The 24,653-nt window shown below is 39.3% G+C and overlaps 1 pseudogene; it reads left to right on the top strand.

Moving 5' to 3' along the window:
• The first annotated feature begins 19,963 nt into the window (after nucleotides 1-19,963).
• On the top strand, nucleotides 19,964-24,336 carry LOC102839003 (annotated as a pseudogene).
• The last annotated feature ends 317 nt before the right edge of the window (nucleotides 24,337-24,653 follow it).

Below are 24,653 nucleotides of genomic sequence, written 5' to 3'. Positions count from 1 at the left end.
AGAATCTAGAGGTCAAATAGAAATGCTCAATATTCAACCATTTCAAGTAGCACATGATCAAGAACTGATGGTACTAAAGAAAGTAGTCCAAGTTGCACTGAAGGCATTGATGAAAAGCAAAGATCCTGAAACTGATGGCATACAAAATGAAATCTTTCAATAAACTGATGCAGCACTGGAGGTGCTCATTCATCTATACCAAGAAATTTGAAGTAAGCTACCTGGTCAATTGATTGGAAGAGAGCCATATTTGTGTCCATTCCAAAGAGATTTGACCCTATGGAATGTGGAAATCATTAAACAATATCATTAATATCACACACGAGTAAAATTTTGCTGAAGATAATTTTAAAATTATTGTAATGGTATACTGACAGGGAACTGCCAGAAATTCAAGCCAGATTCTGATGATGACATGGAACTAGGGATATTATTGCTGATGTTAGATGACTCATGGCTGAAAGCCATGGAATAACAGAAAGATGTTTGCTTACTTGCACTTTATTGACTATGCAAAGGCTTTCAACTATATGGGTTATGACAATCTATGGACAGCCTTGCAAATAATGGATATTCCAGAACACTTCACTGTGCTCATGAGAAATCTGCACATACACAAGAAGCAGTCATCCAAACAGAACAAAGGAATATTGAATGGTTGAAAACAGAAAACATGTGTGCCCGCATAGTATTCTTTCACCATACTTATTCAATCTATATGCTGAGCAATTAATCCAAGCAACTGGATTACCTGAAGAAGAATGTGACATCTGGATTGAAGGCAGACTCATAAACAACCTGTGATAAGCAAAGGCATAACTTTGCTTGCAGGAATAAAAGAAGACTTGAAATACTAGACTACTGCCTTCCATATAAATTGCACCTCAATGCAAAAATACAAAGAAACAAAATCCTTACAGATGGACAAATAAATAGCATCATGATAAATGGAGAAAATATTGAAGTTGCCAAAGACTTCATTTTGCTTGGATCCAATATCAACACTAAAGGAGGAAGCACTCAAAAAATCAAACAACATATTGCATCAGGCAAATTCGCTGGGGGAAAAGTCTCTTTTAAGTGCTAAAGAGCAAAGATATTGGTTTGAAGACTAGGGTGCACCTGATCCAAGCCATGGTATTTTCAATAACCTCATCTGCATGTAGAAGTTTAGACAATGAATAAGGAAGACCATAGAAGAATTGATGCCTTTGAGTTATGGTGTTGGAGAAGAATATTAAAGGTACCATGGACTGCCATAAGAATGAACAGACCTGAACTGCAAGTGAGTTGGTGGCAACAGAAGGTATGTAGGTAGGTACATGGGCTGACTGGGTTGCACCTTGTGGCCTCCATTCCTGAGGCCTTGCCTCCCTCTGCCTTACACCCCGAGTCCACGATACCACATTACCAGATCTGGGAAGAGTTCAGTTTTACCTCACCCACCCCACAAAGGTATGTGTGGTTCTGATGGCAGTCTGTGTATTAAAGTAATAGATGATCTAATTTGTTTGTTGTACAGAACAGAACAATCTCAAGAAGTAAAGAAGATTGAAAAATTTAACAATCAACTGATGCAACTGATGGTAGCCAAGGAATCCACCTGTTGCCAAGAAAACAGACTACATGGTTTAAAAGAAGATTCTCATGTATTAGGAAGCAATTATCTTTTGATTTTGAGAAAGTTTGGGCACAGAACAGACTTTATGTAAATGAGTGGCTATTCAACATCCGAGAGATCATATTTTTTTATACTTTGTTTTTTAACGTTTACTTTAGAAAGCTTTGCTGTTGTTAAGTGCCATCAAGTCGATTCCAACTCTTAGCGACCCTTTATAGGGTTACTGAGAAGTGGCTGATGGATTTGAGCCACCAACTGTGCAGTTCAAACTGACTTCGTGATCCAGTGCATTGTCATGAAGGGCCACACCACAACTTTAGAGAGCTAGAGAGGCCTTATTTATATTTGGAAATTGAACAAGATAATGTATCTATCTTAGAAATCTTTCACATATTATTTGATGTTGGCCAAAATATAAAATTATTTCTCTGGTAAATTTTTATCAATAATTTTTTAAGTGAGTGTCAGGAGAAGCCAATTCTTCCTTAAATTTACTATTTCTTTAAAAGAAAATTAAATGTTAACATTTTAATTTTGTTGCATTAATATTTCATTTGGAGCATAAAAATTTGCTATATATGGCCAATAAATATGACCACTGGAAATAACTATGAACAAGTGCATCTCATTATGTACAATAGTATAGTCTCAGCTATATTTTAAAATAATTTTGAACAAGTATGCTTTATCTAAACTTTCCATATTTAAAGTGTATGTTTTAATGTAAGGGATCTGGAGAGAGTTGTTGCTTGTTGAACTTTCTCTGAATCCATTTTTCAGTGATTAAAGCTACAGTAAATGGATAAATTGAATGATGACCTCTAAAGGACTGTAAACACCATATTACAGAAATATTTACAACACATTTCCTTTAAAGTTTCTTAGAAAGCTAAGGAATTTCTAAATCACTGAATAATTCTATTGACACACCTGCACATTTTTTCTCTTGGTTTTAAATCTGACTCATAGCTGTTGTGTTTTCCAGTAAACCAGCATGTGATCTTATTCAATATGTATCTTTTATTTGCAACCTGAATTTTACCACCTAAATGTAGTTTTCACATGCTGATTCCTCAAAGGTGAAATTTGTCATATTTAGCAACATTTTAATACGGAAATTTCCATTGTCAATATAAATTTTTGGTGTGCTTCAAAGAGGTCATAAAATAAAATATTATGTGTTGTTAAGTGCTGTCGAGTCAGTTCTGACACATAGCAACCTTGAATAAGGTTTCCAAGGAGCAGCTGGTGAATTGGAACCACCAACCTTGTGGTTCAAACTGAGTTCCTCATCTACGGCACCACCCCAAGACTGCAAAATATTATAGATATACAACAGATTTGTCTTAGAGGAAGAACAACCTGAATGCTCATTAGAAGCCAAGATAGCCTGACTTTGTCCCTCATACTGGACATGTTATATAAGGAGGAACTAGTCCAAGCTCTGGTAGCGTAGTGGTTATGAATCGGGCTGCGAACCTTAAGGTCAGAGGTTCAAAACTACCAGCTGCTCCGCGGGAGAAAGATGAGGCTTTCTACTCCCGTAAAGATTTACACCCTCGGAAACCCTGTACAGGGTCGCTATGAGTCGGAACCGACTCGAAGGCACTTAACAACAACAACAACAGTCCAAGAGAAGGACATTGTGCTTAATAAATTAGAGGGTCCAAGGAGGTAGCTTAATACATGGGAAAAAATAATTGGTTGAAATGTAGAAACAGTTGTGAGGATAGTGTGGGACCAAGCAGTGTTTTGTTATATTATGCATAGGGTCATCATAAGTTGTAGCTACTACAAGACACCTAACAACAACAAAAAATGAGCTGGTTGAAGGAGTTGATGGAAGGATGGATGGATGACTGTAAGTATTCATGAACCAGGATTTGCACAATAAGAATGGAGAATACAAGGTGAGAATATGTCATTTCAAAGACTTACAAATAAATTAGTGATTATGAAAATGAAGGACAAGAATAAATCTAAGATTACAGAAAATTTTCCAGTCTAAGTGCCTAAGGAAATGATAATGCTTTTGACACAAACAAGGAGGTTGGGAGCTAGTTAGTGCTTTGTGGGAACTCACCAAAAAACAGAGTAACCTAATTGTACATAATTTAGAACACTTTAATGTCGGAATGTTGTTGTTGTATGCTGTTGAGTTGGTGCCAACCCATAGCGACCTTGTATAGGGTTTCCGAGGAGTGGCTGGTTAGCTTAAACCAACGACCTTGCAGTTCAAACCAATTTGCTAGTCCGGTGCATTAACCCACAGTGCCACACCAGTACACCCAATAGCTGAATAAGAACATGAAATCAATTTTCAAAAGGAGAGTAAAATGTTACTACATCCCAACTCAAATGTAATTTTTTATTCCAATACCTGTGGTACCTGCTGCATAAACAGAGTTGTTGCTGTTCTTAAGTGTTGTAGATTCGGTTCTGACTCTAGGATATATTGTCAGGAGGGGCCGCTCACTAGAGAAGGATATCATGTTTGATAATGTGGAGGGTCAGAGAAATAGAGGAAGACCTCCAGCGAGATGGATTGCCATCATGACAGCATCAATGGACTCAAGAGTGGCAATGATTGTGAGGTTGGCCAAGGACAGGGTAGTGTCTCTTTTTGTTGGTCACAGGGTCGCTATGACTCGGTACCAACTTGATGGCACCTAACAAGAGCAACAATAAAGGCACAGAGTGGCTGGCTTACAAGTTTTCAAGAGGGAGTTAAGTTTCAGAGTATGCAGGGAAAGTAGAATCCCCACTGAATAGTTTTTCTTTTCGCTAGATGGGGAGAAGGAGATGGGGATAGGATTCATTGATTCAGTAGTGACTATTTGTTATCATATCTAATTGCGATGGTCACAACTGTAAAGGTAGAAGATATATAACAAAAAAGGGGGGAGTAGTTAATCTTGCATTCCAGGAACAAAGGACCCAATAGTTAAGACTTAGCTGCTAACCTAAAAGTGGACAGTTCAACCCGACCCAGCAATTCTATAGAACAAAAGACCTGGAGATAATACTTCTGTAAAGACTGTTTCTGTGTGTTACTGAGTCAGTTCCAACTCATAGCCACCCTGTATAGGGTTTCCAAGAGTGGCTGATGAGTTTGAATTGCAGATCATATGGTTATCAATCCAGTGCTTATCCTACAGTTCCATACTTTATGGCCTAGGAAACACCATGGGACAGTACTGTCTCATATGAGTCAGAATCAACTCAATAGTACCAAACAGCAACAACACAAGACCATGAGTTCTTGAGTGGAATAAATGATAAACATGCTTGACAGAAAGTTTGGATGTTTGAGTCTACCATGAGGCACTTCAGAAGAAAGGTCTGGCAATCTATTTCAAAAAATCAGTCCACTGAAAACCCTATGACCCACAGTTCCCTCTGACACACACAGGGTCACTATGAGTTGGAATCAACTTGACAGTTCTGATTAATTGGAAAAAGAGGAAGATCTGAGCAGTGACAATTTTTTCTGTTTATTGTGATGTTGCTTATTGGTCCATATGTAAGAGTTTTTGTTTACTTAACTTTGCCTTTTTCCTGAGCTGCTCTCAGGATCTTTTCTTTGTCTTTGACTTTGGAAAGTTTGATTCTGTATGTCTTGGTGATTTTCCTTTGGGATCTGTCTTTCTTGGTGTTCGTTCAGCTTCTTGTATGCTTATCTTTGCATCCTTCATGATTTAAGGAAATTTTCTTCTAACAACTCTTTCATAATTTTCTCTGTGCTTGTCTCATCCTTTTCAGGAATTCTGATCACTTGTAAGTTTTTCCTCTTCATGATGTCTCACAAACTTAGACTTTCTTTGGATTTTTTTCATTCTTTTTTCTGATTGTTCTTCTAACATACCAATATTGAGTGATTTATCTTCAAGCTCTCTAATTCAGGCTTCCTTTTCATTGCACCTACCCCTTTGCCCTTTCAGTGTATTGTCCATTTCTGCGATCAAGTTATGAATCTTCTGTTTTGTATTGTTTCAACTTTTACATTTATTTTGTCTATTTGTTCTTAGACTGTCTTCCTGAATTCTTCTAAAGTTTTTTTTTTTGTGTTCTCCTTGCTTTCCTTGCTTTTCTATTGATGTTTTGAAGGTACCTAATTAACATTCTTTTGAATTCTTTTCAGTTAGTTCCACTACTCTTTCTTCTTCAGTGATATTTACTGGCTCTGGGATCTTGATTATTTGCTTAAGCCATTCACTCTGTTTCTTTGTGTAAGCTAAAATTATCTATTATCTCAGAGGCATTGTGGGGTTCTGGTATTTGTAAAAAACAAACAGTGCAGTTGTAGAATCTGGAAGAGAGAACTCTCTGATGGGATCATGCAATTCAAGGAGCTCATGAACTGATTGTGGAGGGATGTGACAGCAGAGTTGATGGTCCTATATGAAATTCCTATAGGCCTTGGTGTTACCTATGTTCAGGGCACTGAATGTAGTAGTAGTTCATGGGGGTCCATGATGGAGCTGGTTTCTGTGTTTGTTAGAACCACAGGAAAGCTAGGGAAAGGTGACTGTTTTATCACTGGTCTGGTAGCTCTGTGGATTGTATAAGCCTGGTGCTGAGCCCATCTGAATTCAGACACCAAAGCAGCACACCAAAGAAGCTCACCTGACCCCCAACTCACACTGGTGTGGCTCCCAACCACATGGCTTCGAACTCCTGATGAACAAGGTCTGGTCTGGCGGTGGATGAGAGTGGGAGTTGGCCACACTTCTGGTCACCAGGGGAGCATGGGGGAAAGAAGAAATCACATCTTTCCCAGTGCCTGCTCCAATCTGCTCTGCCAGACCAGAGCTGCTCACAAATGTGGAGCCACATCTGACCAGCTGTTCACCGGTTAGTGTCCCTCTCTCACCATTTCTGCTCAGCCTCTTCTCTCAGTAAGCACGCCATCTATCTCTCTAAACTTTCTTCTGAAGCTCAAGGTGCCAGAATTTTCATTTGTGTCCGTTCAATTTGTTTTCTCATATCTTTGTTATAGGGGATACTTGTAGTGTGTCTGCCTAGGCTATCACCTTGCCAGAAGTCCTCCATATTGCTGATTGTTAATGAGTCTTTCTCTAACCTTGTTGCCAAGTTCTTCTAGATATAGCCTGGTCTCTCAGATTATTTGCTCACCATACAGATTGAATAACTATGGGCAAAGGATACAATCCTTGTGCACACCTTTCCTGATTTTAAAACCATTCAGTGACCCCTTGTTCTGTTCTAACAACTGACCCTTGATCAATTTTATCCATAACATCCTTCAAAATTGCAACTCAAGGCTTGAATTTTTTCTTCAGTTCTTTTAGCCTGAGAAATACTAAGCATGTACTTTCCTTTTGACTTTCGAATACCCAGGTCTTTTCACATTGCATTTAATACTTCACTTGGTCTTCCCAAGCTGCTCTTTGAAATCATCTGCTCAGCTCTTTTATTTTCACTATTTCTTCCATTCTCTTTAGCTTTTCTACATTCAAGAGCAAATTTCAAAATCTCTTGTGACATTCATTTGCTCTTTTCTTTCTTTCCTGTCCTTTCAATGACCTTTTGCTTTCTTCATGTAATTGTCCTTGATGCCATTCCACGACTCAGCTTGTGTTCTGTCATTATTGTTCAATATGTTCTTCAGATGATATCTAAATTCAGGTGAGTTCGCTCAAGGTTGTACTTTGGTTCTCATGAATTTAATTTTCTTTAGCTTCAATTTGAATGTGCATAGAGCATTTGATGGTCTGTTCTGCAGTTGGTCCCTTGCCTTGTCTGACTGATAATATTGAATTTCTTTACCGTCTCTTTCCAGAAATATAGCTGATTTGATTCCTGTGTATTCCACATGTATAGTTGCCATTCATGTTGTTGAAAAAGGGTATTCTCAATGAATAGGGCAATGGCCTTGCAAATTCTATCATGCAATCTCTGGCATCATTTTTATCACCAAGTCTATATTTTCCAAGTATTAATCCTTCTTCTTCTTTTATTTTTAGCATTTATTGTGAATTGAGTGAAGGTTTACAGACAAGACCATCATTTTTACATCCAACAAATAACACACTTTGTCTCATCTCAATGATTGCCATCCCTTCCGTGGAACAACAATCATCTGCTTCCTCTCTGTGGCTCCTATTTCCCGTCCACTCACCTCATCCCTTCTCGTCATTGTCCTCAGGTACATGTTGCCCTTTGATTGTGAATGATTGACCATTCTATCATTCATAGTGAGCATATCTTATTTGTGTTGTTGTTCCCTCTATGCTTTATCTATGGCTTCACTGAAAGTTGTTCCCTCTATAGACCTATCTTCTGCTGAAAGAGGGTGTGTTTCTATCCAGACCCATGGGCTTAGTCTCAGTTTCCTCCATTATCTGACCAGTAAGGCTGTTTTGTTTGTTTGTTTTTAATAAATTTGAATTTCATTTCACACATAATGCCACTATATCCAGGACTTTCTAACTTCTAATGTGATCCCGTTCAGAGCAGTTGGTAGTGGCAGCTGGGCACCATCTTGTTCTTCTGGTCTCAGGGTCATGGAGACTGATACTCACATGTTCCATTAGTCCATTAGACAAGTTTATTCCAAGCATCTTCAATTCTCATCACTCTTCTTTCTTCTGTGCATAGAGACAAATAGCTGTACCTTAGACGGCCACCTTATATAGCCATTCATGAGCTTTTGATATCACCAATAATTATCAATGCATTTATTTCATGTCTTATCAATTTCACAATTCAGAAGTTAGTAAAAATTTTCAATATCTTCATCTTTGGTATTAATGGTTGGTTCATAAATATGAATAATTGTCATATTAACTGGTCTTCCTTGTAGGTGTAGGAATGTTTTATCATTGACAGCATTGTACTTCAGGATAAATGTTGAAGCGTGCTTTTTGACATTGAATTGTGCCATTCTTCTTCAATTTGTCATTTCCAGCATAGTAGACCATACCATTATCTGATTCAAAATGGCCAGTATCAGTCCATTTCAAATGCCTAAGATATTAATCTTTATGCATTTCATTTAATTTTTGATGACTTCTGATTTTCTTAGATTCATATTTAGTACCATCTGTGGGTTAATGTATCAGACTGCAAAGTCATTTGAATCGCAACATCCGCAGTTCAAGCTCACCAGTCGCTCTTTGGAAACCCTATACAGGGTCGCTATAGGTCAAAATCGACTCAACGGCACTTAACAACAAGGAGTGTTATAATTACTGATGGTTATTTGCAGCTGTTTCTTCTTATCTTGACTCATGCCACATCAGCAAATGAAGGTCCTGGAAGCTTTTCTTTCCATATCATTAAGGTCACTTTTATGTGGAAGAGTCTGTTCCCCAGTTGTATTTTGAGTGTTTTCCAACCAGAGGGGCTCATTGTCTGGCACTATATCAGATAGTGTCCCACTACTATTCATTCATAAAGTTTTCACTGGCCATGTTTTTCAGAAGTTGGTTATTGGGTCCTTCATCCTGGTCTGTCTGAATCTGGAAGCTGTGCTGTACTAGGCCTACCTCCTGGTATTTGAAATTACTAGTGGCATTGATTCCATCTTCATAACAACATACCACTGAAAGACATTTTATTACAAAATTTAATATTTAGTGTGGAAAGTTTAGAAAAGACAGAGAAATATGAAGAAATAATTTTTTTAAAAGAAAGAAAAAAATCACTGAAATCTAATCAGCCAAATAATCATTGAAAGTTTAGTTATAACTTTTCAAAATGTGTTTTCCTAATATCTGTATGTATGTATATTCCATAAAGGGAATTGTGCAATAAAGACAGAATGTGACCTCATTTTTTTACTCAGCTTAGATCATGACCATTTTTTGTCTTTAAATATTATTACTATACATTTGTCCATAATAATAATAAATTATGTGAATAGTCATAAATAATGATACACTATAGCAATACTGTGGAGTCCTGGTGTGGCGCTGTCGGCTAGTGCATCAGACTGCAGAGTCATTTGAACTGCAAGGTTGGTGGTTCAAGGTCACCAGCTGCTTCTTGGAAACCCTATACAGGGTCGCTAAGGATCAGAATCAACTTGACGGCAGCTAACAACAACCACAACATAGCAATACTGTAGTGGGCCGGAAAAGTCAATTGGTGTGGTATTTGTTGCAATAGTATTTTATTGAACTCTTGGTGTGGCACTGTAGGATCAGCACAGGACTGCGAACCAGGGTAAGAAATTTAAACCCACTAGCAGCTCCTCAGAAACCCTACCCAGGGTCACTATGAGTTGGAAGTGGTTGGATGGCACTTAAAAACAACAACATTATTGTATTGCCTGTGACAGAATCACTAAGTATATACCCTTAAAATAGCTAAAGACATTTCTCTGAGTCATTTGTAGCTAACTTAGAAGAGGAATCAGGATTCCTTGCTTGCTGAATAAGGGTTTCTACATGTGAAAGTTGATTCTCCTTAAAATTTTGTGGTTTTTTTTCAGGTGACTGAGAATTCTTCGTGGGATTCTCAATTCTGTATATGTGTTGTTGTTAAGTGCTGTTGAGTCATTTCTGACTCACACCGGCCCTTTTTAGGGTTTCCAAGGTGCAGCTGATGAATTTGAACCACCAACCTGTAAATCGACCTTGCAGTCTGGCACATTAACCTGCAATGCCACATCAGGACTCCAATTCAGTACATTTGTTGTTGTTGTTAAGTGCCGTCGAGTCGGTTCCGACCCATAGCGACCCTGTATTGGGTTTCTGAGAAGTGATTGGTGAGCTTGAACCACCAACCTTGCAGTTTAAAAGGCTTTGCAGCCTGGCGCTTTAACCCACAGAACCACACCAGGACTCCAATTCAGTACCTAAAGAGGTTCAAATCTATCACAGGAAGATGCTGTTTCTGGTACACTGGGAACTGCTGCCACCTAAAGGACAAACGTCAAATGCACGTCTAAATGGGAAATCCAAGGCAAAGTTGAGAATGTGGTTTTTCTTCTGAATGAAGGCATTCCCTGCCCTGCCCATCCGCACCCCTTTTTCTTCTTGTTCTTACTGGAATGCTGTATAATTTCAGTTTGCCTACAAGTTGACTAATTGCTTTTGTTATCAGCTTGTGGTTTATTTTTTCTGTGAGGAAGCCCCAATCTAAAACTCCAAAGACTTTCCAGCATCTGAATCCTTCAATAAAGAATGAACAAATCTGTCTGGGAGGAAATACTATCAGAATTAATCCCACCCCTTCAGTACACAGGGTTGACATGAACGGGCAACTTAGACATTGGCTACCCAAAATGGGAAGGGGGGGGTGCTACAAAGGCAAGAAGTGACTGGCTTACAAGCTTCCAAGAAGGAGCCTAGTTCCAGAGGGGACAGGGGAAGGTAGAATCTCTACTGAGTGGTTTCCAATCTGTTGGACAGGGCTAATGAAAGGAGATGGGGATAAGACTCTTGTGATACAATAGTGAATAATTGCCATCAGGACTGACTGTGAGGATTAGAAATGTAAAGATTGATGTTTTGTAACAAAAGGAGGGGAGTGATTGATTTTGCTGGCCAGGAGCGAAGGTCCCTGGGACCATCAAGTGAGAAGAGCAGAGTGCAGGACCCTACCCAGAGAAGCAGTGATACCAGAAATGGAGGCAGAAACAATGATGTGTACAGATGGAGCAGCTGGGGACACTGGACTCAGGGAGGGAGAAGGGCTGTGTGCTGACGGTTGGGGGGCAGGCCTGTGGGGTATACCATTTGGTTGTTTGATGATGCATGGAGGGGATTGTAATCATTGCAATGAAAAAAATACAATAGGATGGATGTAAAGCTGATGTTCTCCCATGTAAACTATCACATAATTTACAAAAAAAAAAAAAAGAGTGAAAAAACCTTTTAGGGAGGAAATACTTAGGTCAGATACATTAGGTCAGAATACCTTAGGAGTAAGGTGACAAGACTTGTTTACTTTGGACATGTCCTTAGGAGGGATCAATCACTGGAATACATCATGTTTGGTAAAGTAGAGAGTCTCCAAAACGGAGGAAGATCCTCAATGAGGTGGATTGCCACAGTGACTGAAACAATAGGTTCAAACAAAACAATGACTGCGGATGATTCAAGAATGGGCATGGCCTTCTGTTATACATAATGATGCCATGAGTCAGAGCTGACCTGATGGTCTCTAACAAGGTCCATGGTTCAAACCCACCAGCCACTCCTCAGAAACCATATACAAGGGCACTATGACAACAACAAAAACTCAGTAACAGCTTTCTATCCCGAGAAGATATGCCACAAATAACAGAGGATAAGAATCTGCCTCACCTAGAGAAGCAATTATAAAAACAAAGAAAAGTAAAGAATCACAAATATGATCTTGATGATAGAAATGATCCTAGAGATCCCATGATAAAAACTTCTTTGTTGGTAACAGGGGTCGGAGGGAGGAGACAGTAGAGCACAGGGTAGGAGATAGATACACCACAGTTCCGGTGTTGGGGATGGCAATACACAAGAAGGGGCACGGGGATGGAAGAACAAGGTAGATAAGGGACCACTTAGGCAGGTTTGTATAGGCTAAATGGGACAGAGATAAATAGGGATGTATGTACAAACTTGGAACAACAAGACTCTGTGATACAGGGATTCAGGCATAGTTTGAATGGGTAAAAGAGGGGAAATCATGTTAACATACTTGGCTGTCTTATGAATATTGGTTTCCCTTGCTTACTGTTGTAAAATAGATACTTGAGTAGGATAGAAAGGAATGTTGGGAAACATGATTACAGAAAACTTGTAAGGCCGTCTTCAGCATATAACTGATTGGAATACCTCAAAGGGGTTCTAGAACTTGCCCAATGAAATAGGCCTCTTGTGGAGTCTTTGCAGTGTATAGGACCTCAGGTGGAATCCTTAGGCCCATCCAGACCCTTCTGAGGTTCCCACTAGAAAAGACAAGCAGACCAGCCTGGAACAGTTAGAGCAACAAAAGATACATCTTCAAAGAAAGATCATCAGGAAAAAACTACAAACAAAAATGGCAGTATGACTGGCTACTACAAGAATAAGTAAGCTGTTCACTGGGAAGCCATCAAGGCAAGCAATCAAGTCCCTTCAGGACAACCCCCCACCCCAAGACTGAAACTCAAAGGGAACACATGAGCAGGCATGTAAACTTGCTGGTAACCACATTAGTCTACTGGAGAGTGGAAGAGGGGGAAAGGCAGCAATAAAGAAATGGGCTGAGTTCAACCATGTTCCATAGACTACGTTGACTTGGAAATAAAGGAGAGGAAAGGAAGGGCTGGTTGGTCCAAAATGTGATGAGATCCGGGGACTCCTGAGCCCATGGACAAGACATAGCCATGGAAGGCAAGAGCTGAGAGTGAAGCATCCAGCTGATATGAAGTGAGGGGAGATGCACAAGAACACCCAAACTTGCAGATAGTACCCATTTGACATAACCACGATGGTTTAATAATCTAAACTCAATTAGAGGATGATCAAAAAAAAACTTTTTTTTAAATAAAGAAATGAGGGTAAGTTGCTACAATTTGATAAACCTGACCTATATTCATGGAAGTAGTAGCTTAAAATACTAACAGAGAGGGAAGCAGTCTTCACATCAAGTATCAATGCTATCCCCTCTGTATACAAGGTAGATAGGGATGGACAACTTAGACATCTGCTACCTAAAATGAGATCTTTGCACATTTTATTGTAAACATTATTATCTGATTGAAGATCTTTAAAATGTGCAAAGATCTGGAATCAGAAAACCAAAAAGGAAGAACACGCTCAGCATTTCTCAAGCTGGGGGAACTGAAGAAAAAATTTAAGCCTCGATTTTCGTTATTGAAAGATTCTTTGAGCAAATTATTGAATGATGCAGAAAGCATCAAGAGGAGATGGAAGGAATTACACAGAGTCACTGTACCAAAAGGAAATGATTAATGTTCAACCATTTCAAGAGGTAGCATATGATCAAGAGCCAATGATACTGAAGGAGTAAGTCCAAGGTGCATTGAAGGAATTGGCAAAGAACAAGGCACCAGGAATTGATGGAATACAAATTGAAATCTTTCAAGAAAGTGAGGCGGCACAGGAGGCACTCACACATCTATGCCAAGAAATTTGGAAGACAACTATCTAGCTGACCGATTGGAAGAGATCCGTATTTGTGTCCATTCCAAAGAGAGGTGACCCAACGGAATGCGGAAATCATCAGACAATCTCTTTGATATCCCATGCAAGTAAAGTTTTACTAAAAGTAATACAGAAACGGCTGCAACCATGCACTGACAGTCATTAGAGAGATGCAAATCAAAACAACAACGAGATATCATCTTACACCAGCAATAACAGCAAATATCAAAAAAGTAGAGGACAATAAATGCTGGTGAGGAAGTGGACATATTGGGACCCTCCTACATTGCTGGTGGGATTGCAAAATGGTTCAACTACTCTGGAACACAGTAGGGCACTTACTCAGAAAATTGGAAATAGAAATATGATCTAGTAATTCCTCTACTTGATATTTATCCACAAGAAATATGAGCCATAACATGAGCAGATATATGCACAGCAATGTTCATAGCAGCACTATTTACAATAGCAAAAAGATGGAGACAGCCTACGTGCCCATCAATGGAAGAATGTATAAAAAAAACTTTGGTACATAAACACAATGGAATATTATGGCTACCTTGAAGAATAACAAGGAAGCTGCAAGTGACCACATAACATGGATGAACCTTGAGGACATTATGCTTAGTGAAATTAGTCACAAAAGAAGAAATACTGCATAGGACCATTATTATAAAAGCTTTTTCAAAAGTACCCACACTAAAAGGAAAAAAAAAAACACAAAACAACTTCATTGGCTACCAGGATGTAGAGGGTGGGGTGCGAGGAGGGAGAAGGAGGTGGAGCACAGGGAAAGGACTAGACACAGGATAGTTTGGGAGGGTGCAATACACAAGAAGGGGGAGGGGAATGTTAGAAAAAGGCAGATAAGAGAACATTTAGGCAGGTTTGCATGCATTATGTGGAACACAGGTAAATAGTAATGCATGCTAAACCTTGGAACAACAGGGCTCTGGGATACAGGGATTGAGGCATGGTTTTAACAGGCTTGCGGAGTGTACCTTTTGGTTGTTTGAGTGGTTTTATATTCCTGAGTGCTTTGGTGTAGTACAAAAAAAAAGAAGGAATGGAAGGAAATGCTATTGAATGCTGATGCATAGAGGGGATTGTAATCATTGCAATGGAACTAAATATGATAGGATGAATGTAAACTGATGTTCTCACATGTAAACTATCACTCAATTTACAAAAAAACTTAAAAAAATAAAAATGAGAGATAAAAAAGGACTTTATCTCATGATTAAAGGGTTAATTGAACAAGATGATACAACCATAATAAATAACTACACTTCCAATGAAAAAGCCCAAAAATACATAAAGAATTGAAGAAAAAAAATAGACAAATCTGTAATAAGTGGGAAATTTTAATACACCACTTTCAAAAAAGGATAGAACAACTAGAAAGAAACTCAACAAAGACACAAGGAACTAAATAATGAAATCAAGCAACTTGACCCTATAGCTGTGTATAGAGCATTCAACGCAACAATAGCACAATACACATTCTTTTCCAGAGCACATGGCGCATTCTCCAGAATAGACCATATGTTGGCCACAAAACAAGCCTCCATAAATTTACAAACATCAAAATATTGCAAAGTCTTTTCTCAGATCAAAATGCTACAAAATTAAAAATCAAGAATAGGAAGACCAAGGAAATAAAGTCAAATACATGGAAACTAAATACCACTCTGTTTAAAAGCTACTTAGTAATAGAACAAATAAAAGGTGACTTTATAAAATTCCTAGAAACAAATGAGAATGAAGACACAACATACCAAAATCTTTGGGACACAGCAAAAGCAGTGCTTAGAGGACAATTTATTGCAATAAATGCACACATCCAAAAATAAGAAGGAACCAAAATCAACACATTAACACAGCATCTCCAACAACTAGAAACAGACCAGCAAAGTAAACCTACAGTAACCAGAAGAAAAGAAATAATAAAGATTAGAGTAGAAATACACAAGATAGAAAACAGAAAAGCTAGAGAAAGATTCAGCAAGACAAGAAACTGGTTCTTCAAAAGGATTAATAAAGTTGACAAACCACTGGCAAACCTAACAAAAGGAGAAGACACAAATAACACACATAAGAAACCACATGGGTGATGTCACAACAGAATCAATGGAAATAAAAAAGATAATAACAGAATACTAAGAAGAGTTGCTATCAAACTAATTTGAAAATCTAGAGGAAATGGATACATTTTTAGGAAACCATGACTTACCTAAACTTACACACAGTGTAGTAGAAAACTTGATTAGACTTATGTTGTCTGTTGTTATGTGCTGTGGAGTTAGTTCTGACTCATAGCGACCCTGTACAGGATTTCTGTGGCTGTAAATCTTTACAGAAGCAGAAAGCCTCATCTTTCTCCAATGGAACAGCTGTTTCGAACTGCTGACTGTGAGAGTCACAGTCCGATTTGTAACCACTACACTAACAGAGCTCCTTGATTAGCCATATAAAAGAAGAAATTGAGGGGCAACCAACAAGATGGCAGATAGGGTAGATTTGCAATGAGGATCTCCATCAGCAATAAGACAGAATACCAGACAAAGCAGGTTCTGAGGACAGTCCCAGAACTCTGAACCACATATAAAGGTATATTTAGAAAGTTTGAAGGCTTACAGCCAGTGAAATTTGTAGTAGAAGTAAGAAATCTAGTGCTTTCAGAGATTCACCAGGCTCAGCATCTCCCAGAGCAGCCATCTTGGATGAGACTGAGCAGAAGAAGGATCAGAGCAGCCATGGAAGCCTGACCAATCTGCAGAGATAAAGGTGTGGTTCTTCTTCTTCTTCTTTTTTAGTCTCTTGCTGTCTGTGCACCTCCATTCTGGTGACTAGAGGAGGAGCCTGATTTAGTGGACATACTACCCCCACTCCCACCTCCACCCCCGGATTGTTCTACTACGCATGTGCACAGATGTCCTAAAAAATTAAAGGAACAGTTGTCATTTAAAACCAAACAGCAGTAGAAAACAGCCACAGCTGGCCCTAAACTGTTTATCTCTAAGAAAAAGGCCTGAATGGGGGTTGTGGAGCAGGATAGGCAGACAAAAAGGAAACAGGCCAAAAATTAAATCCTGAGTTACATCATAGTGACCAACAGTGGCATCTTGAAATTACTCAGGTGGTCTAGAAAGCAAGAATACTCATAGATGGAGACAGAGATGATGACATGGAGGGATGAAGCAGCTGGGGACTTTGGATCCAGAGAGGGAGAGGAACTGTGGGCCGAAGACTGAGGGGGTAGGGAGGAGTGTAGAGCACGGGCTTCTAGGATATGCCCTTTGGTCGGATGATGATGCATGGAGGGGACTGGAACCATGGCAATGTAATGATATACGATGGAATGAATATGGAACTGAGGTTCTTTCATATAAACTATCATATAATTCACAATAAAACATTAAAAAAAATCATACTCATATTAGGCTACAGATTTTTCTTCTTCTTCTCTCTTTTCTGAAATTATAGACTACAGCACATCCAATCTATCTTTTTTTTTTTTTTTTTCTGTTGCTGGGTTTTTGTTTTGTTTTTTTTTGGTCCCCTCTTTACTTTTAGGGGACTATTTCTCTCCCTACATTACTCAAGAAGAGACGGCAATTGCTGTCATATAATCAAGCTACAATCACACCCTAAAAAATCCCAGAATCCTGGCAAGAACCAATACCAGCTGCCATACTCCAGGTAGGCAGCCAATACCTGTGATAGTTACCCTGAGTCGAGTAATAAGAAGAGTAAAAAGGGAAGCCCATCTCCTGATCACACCTACCTGGAGGCAATCAGAAAGCATAAAAAATACCAAAACACACACTCATCTAAGTATTAAGGCTAACTACTGAATATGCCCAAGAAACAGAAAACAATGACCATACCAGCACATATACAGTAATGAGATAACGTGTCTGAGACAAATGACTTGGAGGTAGACCTACACTCCATAGTGCTAGGAGGGCAGGCTTTGGAAATGCCTGAGAAGGAATTTAGAAAATTATTACAAAATATATCAAAACATTTTAAAAGGGAGTTGAGAAAAATAAGGAAGAAGTCAGGAAACTGCTAAAGGAACAATCCAATAAAATAGACACAGCATTGGAAACAATTCAAAACCTACAGAAAGAGGTCCAAACGATTAATAATAGAATATAAGAAATGGACAAAACACTGCAAGGAAAAAGGAGTAGAACTGAAGAGATAGAAGCCAGAACTAGTGAGCTGGACGACAAATCTCTCAATACTACTAAGATAGAAGAACAAGCAGAAAAAAGAATTTAAAAAATCTGGAGAAGTCTAAGATTCATGTTGGAATAATGAATGAGAAATAACTCTGAAGAGGAATAACTTAAGGATTATTGGCATTCCAGAACAGGAAGGATCACGCAAGTCCACAGAAGAGATAGTTGAAGAACTGCTGAAAGAAAATTTCCCTAACATTCTGAAAAGTGAAATGATAAACATTCAAGCTCAACGAACCCCAGGAAGGATAGACCCTGAAAGAAAATCACCAAGACATATAATAGTCAAGTTTTCCAAAATCAAAGATAAGGAGAGAATCCAGAAAGCAGCTAGGGAAAAGAGAAGTGTAACATACAAAGGCAAGCAAATCAGATTAAGCTCGGATGTCTCAACAGAAACCATGCAGGCAAGAAGGCAATGGGGAGATATATATCAAACCCTGAAAGAAAAAACTCTGCTGACCAAGAATCCTTTACCCAGCAAAGCTGCCAATCAAATACGATGGTGTAATCAAAACATTCCAGGATAAACAGAAGCTAAGGGATTTTGCCAAAGCCAACCCTGCAATGAAAAACATCCTAAAGGGAGTTCTGTAGACTGAGAACCAATAAGAACAGACAACAACCAGAGACTGACATACATGGCAGCATCACCTGTAACTCAATTGACAGATGGAAGAGTTGAGGACAGAATAAAACTAAAAGAACAAATTCAGAGAATCTGGGAGGTCAGTCTATTATCAAAACAATTACAATGTGAAAGAAAGTAAACACGTAGGAACAGAGATCCAGATGATGAGAAGATCAGGTAGATTACAGGAAAAGAATAGACTGTCTTAAGTGGAGAAAAAAGTTAATGGAATATAAGGTAGCCACAACAGTGGGGTTTTGGGTGAAAGGGGTGAAGGGTGGCGACGGTAGATCACAGGGTAGGGGGAAGACACGTTACAGTTCAGTGTTGGGGAGGGCAATACAACAAGGGCAAGGCGGTGGAAGAGCAAAGTAAATAGGGGAACACTGAGACAGGTTTGCATGAGCTAAATGGGACAGAGATAAATAGTGAAGCATGCTCAACCTTGGAACAACAGGGCTCTATGATACAGGGATCTAGGCATAGTTTGAAGAAGGGAAATAATACTAAGATGCTTGACTATCTTATGAATATTGGTTTCCCTTTCCTACTGTTGTAAAATAGACACCTGAGTGGGGTAGAAAGGAATGTCAGGAAACATGATTACAGAAAGTTTTTAAAACCATCTTCAGCCTATAACTGAGTGAAATACTTTAAAGGGGTTCTAGAACTTGCCCAGTGAAATAGGCCTCTTGCAAAGCCTTTACAGTGTATAGCACCTTAGGTGGAATTCTAAGCCCTATCCAGAACCTTCTGAGGTAGGACATTCCCACTAGAAAGGACAAGCAGATCAACCTGGAACAGCTAGAGTGTCAGAAGATACATCTTCAAAGAAAGATCTGTAGGAAAACAAAACAAAAATGGCAGTATGACTAGCTACTACAAGAATAAGCAAGCTGTTCACCGGGAAGCCATCAAGGTAAGCATTCAAATTCCTTCAGGACAAACCCCCCTCTAAGACTGAAACTCAAAGGGAACACATGAGCAGGTAGGTAAGCTTGCTGACAACCACTTTGGTCTACTGATGCGTGTAAGAGGAGGAAAGGCAGCAATGAAGAAATTTGCTGAGTTCAACCACATTTCATAGACTCCCATTGACCCGGAGATGAGAGAGAGAAGAGGAAGGGCTGGTTGGCCCAAAGTGTGGTGAGACCTGGGGCACCTGAGCCCATGGACAAGGAAATAGCCACAGAGGGCTAGAGATGAGAGTGAAGCATCCAGCTGATATGAAGTGAGGGAAGATTCATAAAACACCCTAACTTGCAGATAGTACCCATTTGACCTAGCCTCAATGGCTTGATAATCAGAACTTAATGAGAGGAAGATTAAAAAAAAAAAAATTGGTGGGGGGCAGATAAACGAAATGAGGGTAAATTGCTACAATTTTATGAACTAGGCCTATACTCATGGAGGTAGTAACTCAAAATACCAACAGAGAGGGAAGGAGTCTTCATATTCAGTATCAATGCTATCCCCTCTGTACACAGCATAGATAGCGGCGGGCAACTTAGACATTAGATACTTAAAATGAAGTGGCAATAAAGGCATGAAGTGACTGGCTTACAAGATTTCAAGAGAGAGTTTAGTTTAAGAGGTTCTGGGGGAAGAAAGGGTCTCCACTGAATAGTTTTCATCTTGTCTAGATGGGTCTGGGTAAAAGAGACATGGGGATAAGATTCTTATGATTCAACAGTGAATAATAATCATCGTGACTAACTGCAACTGTCACAATTGTAAAGGTAGAAGTTTTGTATCAAAATGGAGTAGTAGTTAATCTCACAGTCCAGAAACAAAGGACCCTAGAACCATCCAGGGAGAAGAGCACAAGTGGAATGTGAGACCTTATCCAGAGAACCAGTGACACCAGAGATGGAGGCAGAGACAGGGATATGGAGAGAGGGAGCAGCTGAGGACTCTAGATTCATAGGAAGAGAGGGACGACTTTCAGAATGTGTTCTTTGATGATGTAAATTATATATGCCTGAGTGTTTAAAAAAAGAGCTAAAGTGAATAGAGAGAAATACTGTTAACTGATGGTACATAGAGGGAATTATAATCATAGTAATGAAACAAGGTGGATGATTTGTTGAATGTAAAATTGATTATCTGCCCTATAAACTTTCACTCAATTCACAATAAAAACTAAAAAAAAAAAGCAGAAGAAATTGATAAGGTCATCAAAGAATTCCAAACCAAAAAAAGCCCCAGTCCAGATGCTGTCACTGATGAGTTTTACCAAACGTTCAAAGACAAGCTGTCACCAATTACACTCAAATTATTCTGGAATATAGAAAAGGATGGATAACTTCCTAATACATTTTATAAAGCAAGCATAACCCTCATACTAAAACCAGGGAAGGACATCACTAAAAAAGAAAATTATAGACCAATATCCCTCATGAACACAGATGCAAAAATTCTCAACAAAATCCTAGCCAACAGAATTCAAGAGCACATCAATAAAATAATACATAATGACCAAGTGGGAGTCATATCAAAAATGATTAAATGTTAGGAAAATAATCAATATAACCCACTATATAATTTTTTTTTTTAAAGAAAAGAACTACATGATCATAGTGATTGATACAGAAAAGGCATTTAACAAAATCCAATATCCATTCCTGATAAAAACACTCAACAAAGAAGGAATTGAAGAGAAATTCCTCAACATAATTAAGAGCATATATACAAAACCAACAACCAACATCACTCTCAATAGAGAGAAACTGAAAGCTTTCCCTTTATGAACAGGGACCAGACAAAGATCCCCTTTATCACTACTCTTATTCAATATTGTGTTGGAAGTCTTAGCCAGAACTATAAGGCAAGATAGGGAAATTAAAGGCATTCAAATTGGCAAAGAAGAAGTAAAACTCTCTCTATTTGTAGATGATAGGACCCTATACATATAAAACCGCAAAAAAATCAGCAAAAACACTATTAGAACTCATTGGAAGATTGAGTAAAGTGACAGGGTACAAGATCAACATACAAAAATCAGTCAGATTCCTCTATACTAATAATGACAGCACTGGAAAGGAAATTCGGAAAGCAATACCATTTACAATAGCTGTCCAAAAGGATGAAATATTTAGTAATAAATCTAACCAGAGAAACAAAAAACAGATACAAGAAAACTACAAAGCACTACTACAAGAAACCAAAAGAGATTTACAAAAATGGAAGAATATGCCTTGTTCTTGGATAGGAAGACTTAACATTGTGAAAATGTCAATACTACTCAAAGCAATCTGCACATATAACATAATCCCAATCCAGATTCCAATAATACTCTTTGAAGAAATGGAAAAATGATTACAGATTTTATATGGTAAGGGAAAGTCCTTGAATAAATAAAAAACTGCTTAAGTATAACAAACTAAGAAACTTCTCACTCCATGATTTCAAAATTTGCTACATGGCTACAGTGGTCAAAGCAGCCTGGGAATGGAACAATGAAAGATACATAGATTAATAGAACAGAATTGAGAATCCAGAAATTAACCCATCCACATACAGCCAACTGATCTTTGACAAAGGGCCAAAGTACATTGAATGAGTTTGAGACATTGTTCAGCAGATGGTGCTGGAAGAACTGAAGATCAATATGCAAAAGAATGAAACAAGACCATTATCTCACACCATATAAAAAACCAACTCAACATGGATTAAAGACCTAAATTTAAATCCCAAAATTATGAAGACCATCAATGAAAAAATAGAGACAAATTTAAGGGTTCTAATACAGGGCACACATAGACTATCAAACACTGCAAGAATTGCACAAATAAAAGATAATTGGGGAGGATCAGACTTTAGCCACCTAGCAGACATAGCAAAATGTCCCTTATCTGATTATTCAGTTATGCTGGTTAGTAATTCAATACATGAGCCCTGGATACCCACAGATAAATGTAAAAACCTTCCCTAAAAGCCGAGACTGTAAATTCCAAAAAGGCAAAGTTTTTCCCAAAAAAAAAAAAAAAAAAAGCTAAAGAGGATAGAGAGAAACTCTGTTAACTGATGGTATGTGGAGGGGACTATAATCAATGTAATGAAACAAGGTATATGAATGTTTGAATATGAAACCGATGATGTGCCCTGAAAACTTTCACTCAATCCACAATAAAAACCTTAAAAAAAAAAAAAAAAAAAAGATAATTGGAATATACTAAAAATTACAAACTTATGTGCATCAAAACATTTCACCAAAAGAGTAAAAGGGAGCCCATAGAATGGGAAAAAATCTTTTGCAACAACATATCAGACAAGCGACTAATCTCTAAAATCTATAGGAAACTACAACACCTCTGCAAGAAAAAGACAACCCAATTAAAAAATGGGCACAGGACATGAACAGACACTTCACCTAGGAAGATATTTGGGCAGCTAACAAATATATGAAGAAATGTTCATAATCATTAGCCATTGTTGTTGCTATTGTCGTTAAGTGCTGTCGAGTCGATTCCGAACCATAGCAACCCTGTATAGGGTTTCCGAAGAGCAGCTGGTAAGCTTGAACCACTGACCTCAGCAGTTCAAACGGCTATGCTGTCTGGTGCATTAACCCACAGCACCACACCAGGAGAGATGCAAATCAAAACAATGGACCCCAAGATGAGGAGATACATGCACACCAGTGTTTAGCGCAGATGATTCGCAATAGCAAAAAAACACGGACCCCAAGAAGGGGATCCAGTTCTTGGTGGAAAACGAACTGCTACAGAACACACCCGAAGAGATCGCCCGATTCCTGTACAAGGGCGAGTGGCTGAACAAGACGGCCATCTGGGACTACCTAGGGGAGAGGGAAGAGCTGAACCTGGCAATGCTCCATGCTTTAGTGGATCTGCAAGAGTTCACTGACCTCAACCCGGTTCAGGCCCTCAGGCAGTATTTGTGGAACTTCCGCCTGCCTGGAGAGGCCCAGAAAATTGACCGGCTGACGGAGGCCTTCGCGCAGTGATACTGCCTCTACAACCCTGGGGTTTTCCAGTCCACAGACACATGCTACGTGCTGTCGTTTGCTGTGATCATGCTGAACGCCAGCCTCCACAACCCCAACGTTCGCGACAAGCCGGGCCTGGAGCGCTTTGTGGCCAGGAACCGGGGCATCAACGAGGGTGGGGACCTACCTGAGGAGCTGCTCAGGAACCTCTACGACAGCATCCGGAATGAGGCCTTCACGATTCCTGACAACAACGACCGCGAGGGCTGGCTCCTCAAGCTGGGAGGGGGCCCGGTGAAGACGTGGAAACGGCGCTGCTTCATCCTGACACACAACTGCCTCTACTACTTTGAGTACACTACGGATAAGGAGCCCCGTGGAATCATCCCCCTGGAGAATCTGAGCACCCGGGAGGAGGACGACCCCAGGAAACCTAACTGCTTTGAGCTGTACATCCCCAACAACAAGGGGCAGCTCATCAAAGCGTACAAGACGGAGGCCGATGGGCGCATGGTGGAGGGCAACGACATGGTGTACAGAATCTCCGCACCCACGCAGGAGGAGAAGAACGAGTGGATCAAGTCTATCTAGGCGGCATGAGCGTGGACCGGTTCTATGAGATGCTGGTCGCACGGACTAAGCGCATTTCTGTCAAGAAGAAGCAGGAGCAGCCCTGGCCCCAGCCCCCAACTCCATTATTTATTTGGGAGCTGCCCCGCCCAGGTGGCCAGACCCCTGGGCCCTGGGGCTGCAGATCCTCGTTTGGAAAATCTCATGATTTGTAATTAACACGCTGTTAGTAATCTTAAAAAACAACAACAACAACACACACACACATCAGCAACAACAGAGAAGTTCAAAAAAGCAGAGGACAATAAAATGACGGTGAGGATGTGGAGAGACTGGGACCATCCTACATTGTTGGTGGGAATGTAAAATGGTTCAAGCACTCTGGAAATGGTTTGGTACTTCCTCAGAACGTTGAAAATAGAAATACCTTATGACCTAGCAATTCTTCTACTTGGAATATATCCACAATATGATCCAGAACACGAGGAGATATATGCACACCAATGTTTAGCGCAGATGATTCACAATTGCA

Source organism: Chrysochloris asiatica, unplaced genomic scaffold, assembly GCF_000296735.1.
Source record: "Chrysochloris asiatica unplaced genomic scaffold, ChrAsi1.0 scaffold00135, whole genome shotgun sequence".
In the NCBI taxonomy this organism is placed as follows: domain Eukaryota; kingdom Metazoa; phylum Chordata; class Mammalia; order Afrosoricida; family Chrysochloridae; genus Chrysochloris; species Chrysochloris asiatica.
The sequence above is the reverse complement of the archived record's forward strand: the minus strand, read 5'-3'. Positions and strand labels throughout refer to the sequence as shown.